The sequence below is a fragment of the Suncus etruscus genome, chromosome 17, assembly GCF_024139225.1.
Source record: "Suncus etruscus isolate mSunEtr1 chromosome 17, mSunEtr1.pri.cur, whole genome shotgun sequence".
In the NCBI taxonomy this organism is placed as follows: domain Eukaryota; kingdom Metazoa; phylum Chordata; class Mammalia; order Eulipotyphla; family Soricidae; genus Suncus; species Suncus etruscus.
In genome coordinates, this window is record NC_064864.1 from 22,495,389 (window position 1) to 22,502,201 (window position 6,813).

A 6,813-nucleotide genomic window follows, 5' to 3' on the forward strand; every position below is an offset into this window, starting at 1 on the left:
TCTTTTCCATCACTGTCCTAATATCCCCTCTGGTCTGATCATCCCCCCCCTCCTTGAACCCTCCCTTTGAAGCTGTGATGAGTTTCCCCAAGTGCTCCCATGTTCAGCGAGGCATTGTGTTCGGCTTGCTTCTGTACCATCTCAGGAGAATCTGCTATTGTGGAAGGGGGTTGGCAATTCTCAGGGATTACTCCTGGCAGTGCTTGGGAACAAACACATGTTTCCTGCATGAGCTTGTTGACTGATCATTCTAGCTCAGGGACCGTTCCTGGGGTGCTTCCCATCACTTTCATCTGCCTGTTGTCTTCATGGCATGTGCAGGTCTCATCAGCTCCTAATCAAAGAGGATGTGGAGTGGAGGAGATCTACAGTCCAGAAAAACTGGACCCCAGGGAGTTTGGGACACCTTGGAAGATCATGTTGGGAATGAAGAGACTGGACTAAAACTCAGGTCTGGGTCCAGAAACTTGGGTCTGAGTTCTGGAATTTGGGTCTGAGTTCTAGAACTTGGGTCTGAGTACTGAAACTTTGATGATCCCATTACTGGCTCTGAGCCTCCAGCCAGTGCTTTGTGGTATGTAGAAGGGTGCATCTAAAGGGCTATGTGAGGAGCCTGTTAGCACTGCTTTGCTGATCATCTCAGACTACAACTAGACAGACTTCAGACCTCTTATTTTTTTTTGGGGGGGGGGGAGGGATTTGAAGTGTTGGTACCATATCCTGCAGTGCTCAGGTCTTACTCTTGATTCTGTGCTTAGGAATCATTCATGGCAGGTCTTATGACCATATGAGGTGCCAGGGATCAAACCTAGGTTGGCTACATGCCAGGCAAACTTCTACTGCTAAACCATAGCTCCAGCCCCCTAGCCAGACTTTTTGATGTAGGGGACCTAAATGGAGGGAGGAAGAAGTTTCTCTTCCTGAATCCACCTTTGCAAGACCTCCCCCATAAGGGTTTCTTGTAGAGGAAGGGACCCTGCTTGGCCCTGTTGCTGGGGACAATTATTAGTCCTAGGAATGCTTGTGAGACAGACAGGTTTGCCCTTTTTCTCTGGGGTAGCTGTGGAGTTGTTGAAGTGGCATATCTTGGAGCCTATGGGGTATTTCTAGGCACCACAATGTCCCATGGAGCCTTTTGGGCTCTTCACCACCTTGTTGGAAGAGTCATGTGGACCCTTCAGCCCCCTTCTTGGCACCTTTTTTGGTTTTGTTTTGTTTTGGGGCTACTGTATTCAGGGCTTACTCCTGAAGAGATCCTATTCTTGCACTAGCAGGCTCCGGAAACTATATGTGGTACTGGGGATGGAATCCAGGTCAGCCACATTCATGCAAGGCAAGCACCCTACCCACTGTACTATCACTCTAGTCCTCACTGGCACCTTTAAGGTTTTTTATTCTAGGGCTGGAGAGATAGCACAGCTGTAGGGTGTTTGTCTTGTACACAGCCAACCCAGGACAGACAGTGATTTGATTCTTGGCATCCCATATGGTCCCCCAAGCCTGCCAGGAGTGATTTCTGAGCGCAGAGACAGTAGTAACCCCTGACTCAAAAAAAAAAATGTTTTATTATAACACTGATTTGTTTTTCTTTTTTTTGTTTTTGGTTTTGGTTTTGGTTTTTCGGTCACACCCGGCAGTGCTCAGAGGCCACTCCTGGCTCTATGCTCAGAAATCACTCCTGGCAGGCTCGAGGGACCACATGGGCGCTGGGATTCGAACCACCGTCCCTCTGCATGCAAGGCTTCTGTTTTTAACTTTCAAATATAATTTGACGCATTCCTACTAGGGTGTCAGTACTGAGGAATTTGGAGGTGTCTTATGGCAGGCTATGTGGCCACAAGCTCTAATTCAGGATCTGTGGAGCTGGACTGATGAGTTAACATGGGTCCTCAGTGGGATGTGGGTGTATGTTGGGGTGGCTACCTGCCCCTTACTCTGAGAAGGCCCCAGAGTTTCGTTTTGTTTTGTTTTGTTTTCTTTTTTCTTTTGGTTTTTGAGTCACACCCGACAGCTCTGCTCTCAGAAGACTCCTGGCAGGTTTTGGGGACCATATGGGATGCAGGGATTCAAACCAGGGTCTATCCTGTATTGGCCGTGTGCAAGGCAAACACCTTACCACTGTGCTATCACTCTGGCCCCAGAGTTTTTAGCACAAAAACCAGCATACATGGAGTTTTGTTGGTTAGGTGTCTGCAGAGATTAGTGGTGAAGCCGTGAAGTCGTCGGGCTTTTCTTTGGCAGGGCAGTGGGTATGCGGGTGGATGTGGTTGGTTTCAGCAGGTGTGGGACTTGGTTCACCCCACTCCTGAGGGAACCCTAGAGTTTTCAGATCAATGCACCTGTGAATTTTTGTGGCTTGGCTTTCATCTCTTCTGAGAACAGTGTCAGTATGTGGAGCTGGCAGCTATGGGATGTGGCTGTCACTGAGGAATGATTTGTAGTAATTGTTATAGTTCTCCATGGTATTACTAAAGTCAGTGTTTAAAGATTTAGTGGCTGGTGCTACTTGAGCCTTCTGTGCTACTGTTTAGGCTCACTGTGCTTGGTGATCTTCTGTGCAATTTTCCCATCAGATTTGCTGTGATCCTAGTGGGATGACACTACTATGAAATGTGTTTTGTTTTGGGTTTTTGCTTGTTTGTTTTTGGGTCACACTCAGCAGTGGCAGTGTTCAGGTGTTACGCTTGGCTCTGTGCTCAGAAATCACTCCTGGCAGGCTTGGGGGACCAAATGGAATGCCAGGATTTGAACCACCATTCGTCCTGGTTTGGCTGTGTGCAAGGCAAATGCACCAGCGCTGTACTATCTCTCTAGCGCTCTCTCTCTCTCTCTCTCTCTCTCTCTCTCTCTCTCTCTCTCTCTCTCTCTTTGGTTTTTGGGTCACACCTGGCGGTGCTCAGGGGTTACTCCTGGTTGTCTGCTCAGAAATAGCTCCTGGCAGGCCCGGAGAGATAGTACAGCAGTGTTTGTCTTGCAAGCAGCCGATCCAGGACCAAAGGTGGTTGGTTCGAATCCCGGTGTCCCATATGGTCCCCCGTGCCTGCCAGGAGCTATTTCTGAGCAGATAGCCAGGAGTAACCCCTGAGTGCTGCCGGGTGTGGCCCAAAAACTAAAAAAAAAAAAATAATAAAATAAAATAAAATAAAAAAAGAAATAGCTCCTGGCAGGCACGGGGGACCATATGGGACACCGGGATTCGAACCAACCACCTTTGGTCCTGGATTGGTTGCTTGCAAGGCAAATGCCATTGTGCTATCTCTCCAGGCCCCCCTCTTTTTTTTTTTTTTGCCACTTACAGTAATGCTCAGGTGTTACTCCCAGCTCTGTGCTTAGGAATTACTCCTGATAGTGTTAGAGGACCATATGGGAAGCTGGGGGATTGAACCTAGGTAGGCCTCATGCAAGGCAAGCACTCTACCCACTGTACTATTGCTTCTGTCCCTACTATTAAATTTTGAGGTGGCATATGGCTGTGTGCAGCTATATTATTTGGGATCTATAGATCTGGAGCAAATTTGGTGGCTTGACAGCTTGATAAGATTAGTAGTGGCACTGGTCAGGTTTCTATCAGTGTCTGTTGGGTGTGACTTTGGATTACTGTGTCTTCAGGCAGAAAAAGGAACCTACCTACCCTCATTCTGAGAAGGCCCTCAGAGTTTTTAGCCTGTAGACTGGTCCCACCTGGGGAAATTCAACTGCATATCATTTTGTTTGTGGGGAGCATATCCAATGATGCTCAGCGGTTAATCCTGGATCTACACTCATATGGGATGTTAGAGATCGAACCCGTTTGTCATGTGCAAGGCAAGCACTCTACTTACTCACTGTTATATTGCTCTGGCTTTATGTGCATCCTATTTATTGATTTTGAGGGAGGGTTGGGCCACACCCGGTGATGCTCAGGGGTACTCCTGGCTATGTGCTCAGAAATGACTCCTAGCTTGGGGGGCCATATGGGACGCTGGGGGATCGAACCATGGTTTGTCCTAGGCTAGCTCGGGCAAGGCAGATGCCTTATCGCTTGCACCACCACTCTGGCCCCCTATATCATATTTATTGAGTTCAGTTGTGGAGCTGGGCCATTTCTGTCAGATGTTGTTGGATATGGCTGTTTTGCTGCTGTGACTTTAGGTAGAAAGGGGAATCTGCCTGCCTGTACCCTGCAGAGACGGCATCTCACTGGGACCTTTTGTTGCAGACAAGAAGAGAAGACAAGACAAGAAGCTAAAACGGAAGACACCAGAGCCCATCATCTTACAGGACCGATCAACCTCCCCGCACCTGCCACCAGCTTTGCTATCTCCTCCACCACTGCCCCCACCTGTCACCACCATGTCTTCTATCCTGGCATCGGCATCCCCTGTTTACACTATGCCCAGGATGTTTGGTCCCTTCCCTCCACTGCTCAACAACATGGTCAGTGGAGAAATCCCCTACAGTACGCACAGCCTTGGAAGGGCTGTGACTGCCCTCCCCCCCCCTTTTATTTTTTTTTGATTTTTGGGCCACACCCGGCAGTGCTCAGGGGTTACTCCTGGCTGTCTGCTCAGAAATAGCTGGCAGGCACGGGGGACCATATGGGACACTGGGATTCGAACCAACCACCTGTGGTCCTGGATTGGCTGCTTGCAAGGCAAACGCCTCTGTGCTATCTCTCCGGGCCCTGCCCTCCCCTTAATTCAGACCCTCATAGTGACCTGCTCAAGTCCCCACAGTGACTCATGGACTTTGCATGTTAGCTTCCAAAGTGGGTAGCAGCACTTCCTTTTTAAGCAACAACATCATTTGTGCAGAAGTGTCTTGGGAGTGAGGTCAACAGGATTCCAAATAACGGGTGGACTGGAGGGCAGGGAAGAGCCGGGTGGAATCCAGCAGGCCCTGAATATGCAGTTAGTTCCACCTGATGAGTCTTAACTGAGTCCCTGGCCCCAAATACCTGAAATAGAATCTTGGGACTCCTAAATCTGGGTGGGTGAAGAATCCTGGGCCACCTCCAGTCTCACCTCTCACCAGTCTCACTTGTTTCTCAGCCCATTTCATCCCTTGTACTACTACCGAGTTCACTGGGATTAAGTCAAAGCCTAATGAGTTTGATGAATGAGTGGAAGTCACATGGCTCTCAGAGGACTTGTCTATGGGGTTTCTTTTTTGGGGTTGGGGTCACACCCGGCAGCACTCAGGGTTTACTCCTGGCTCTGCGCTCAGAAATTGCTCCGGGATACCATATGTGTTGCTGGGATTCGAACCATTGTCCGTCTTGGGTCGGCTGAGTGCAAGGCAAACGCCTTAATGCTGTGCTATCTCTCCGGCTCTCTGTGGGGTTTCTTATCCCACTGGGGTTTCCACAATAGTCCTAAGATATCCTTTGTTTTCTGCAGATGGAAGAACTGAATGTTTCAAGGTCTAATAGGAGATCAAACTGGTGTGGCTTATCATCAAGCCCAAAGAGGTGGGCTTGATACGGATGAGAAAGGAATTTTGGAGGATATGTCAGGATCAGTTGTCATTTTTATTTTAATTTTACTTATTTATTTATTTATTTGGTCTTTGGGTCACACCCGGCGGTGCTCAGGGGTTACTCCTGGCTGTCTGCTCAGAAATAGCTCCTGGCAGGCACGAGGGACCATATGGGAAACCGGGATTCGAACTAACCACCTTGGGTCCTGGATCGGCTGCTTGCAAGGCAAACTGTGCTATCTCTCCGGGCCCGTCATTTTTATTTTTATTTTATTTTGGGAGGAGGCAGGGTTGGCACTATACATGATGCTGCTCAGCGTCTATTCTTGGCTCTGTGCTCAGAGATCACTTCTGGTGGTACTCATATGGAATGCTGGGGATTCAAATTGGGGTTGGATGCAAGGCAAGGACGTAAACCCCTGTATTATTACCCCAGCCCTCAGTTACTATTTCTTCGTCACTTCTTAGTTCATCCTTACCACAGTCTTGAGGGTGAGTTTCTTGTTACATGGCAGGAGCCTGCTGTGCTGTTTCTGGGATTTCATGTGCTTACGTCATAGAGGTGCCCATCTAGTGGTAGAGAACCTGAAGCTGATGTCCCTTTCTCTCCCTTTTCTTGCAGCCACATGGTTGATCTGACTCCATTGATCCTCAATCCAGGAGGTTGCCATGTCTCATACCTGGGTCCAAACAGTGCACAGAAGCTCCATTGCACTGGCTCCCACTGGTAAGTATCTCTGAGGTTCTCCTGATTATACCAGCTAGGCCTTGCCCAACCTTGTGCCTGCCCCGCACTTTGCACAAAAGCTAAAAAAATGTTCAGTGTGTTGGTCTCTTCTATTTCCAAGAAGGTTCTTAAAATAATATGGGTCCTCAATGGGACTGGAGCAATCGCACAGTGAGTAGGGTGTTTGCCTTGCACATGGACGACCTGGGTTTGATCTGGCACTCATTATGGTCTCTGAACCTGCCAGGAGTGATTCATGAGCTAGGAGTAACTCTGAACACCTCTGAACACCAGAATGTACCTCCCAAAGGAAATTACACATATATCATCTAGGGAGGCAGAGTGATAGCACAGTGGAGAGGATATTTGCCTTATATGTAGTCAACTTAAGCATCCCGTATGATCCCCTGAACCTGCCAGAAGTGATTGTTTTGTTTTTGTTTTCCAGCAGCACTCGGGTTACTTCTAGTTCTGCACTCAGAAATCACTCCTGGCAGGCTCGGGGGACCATATGGGGTGTCAGGGATCAAATCTGGGTCAGCCGTGTACAAGGCAAATGCCCAAATCAGAGAGCTATCTCTCTGGTCCTTAAAAAGGTTATTTGTGGGGGCCGGGTAGGTGGCGCTGGA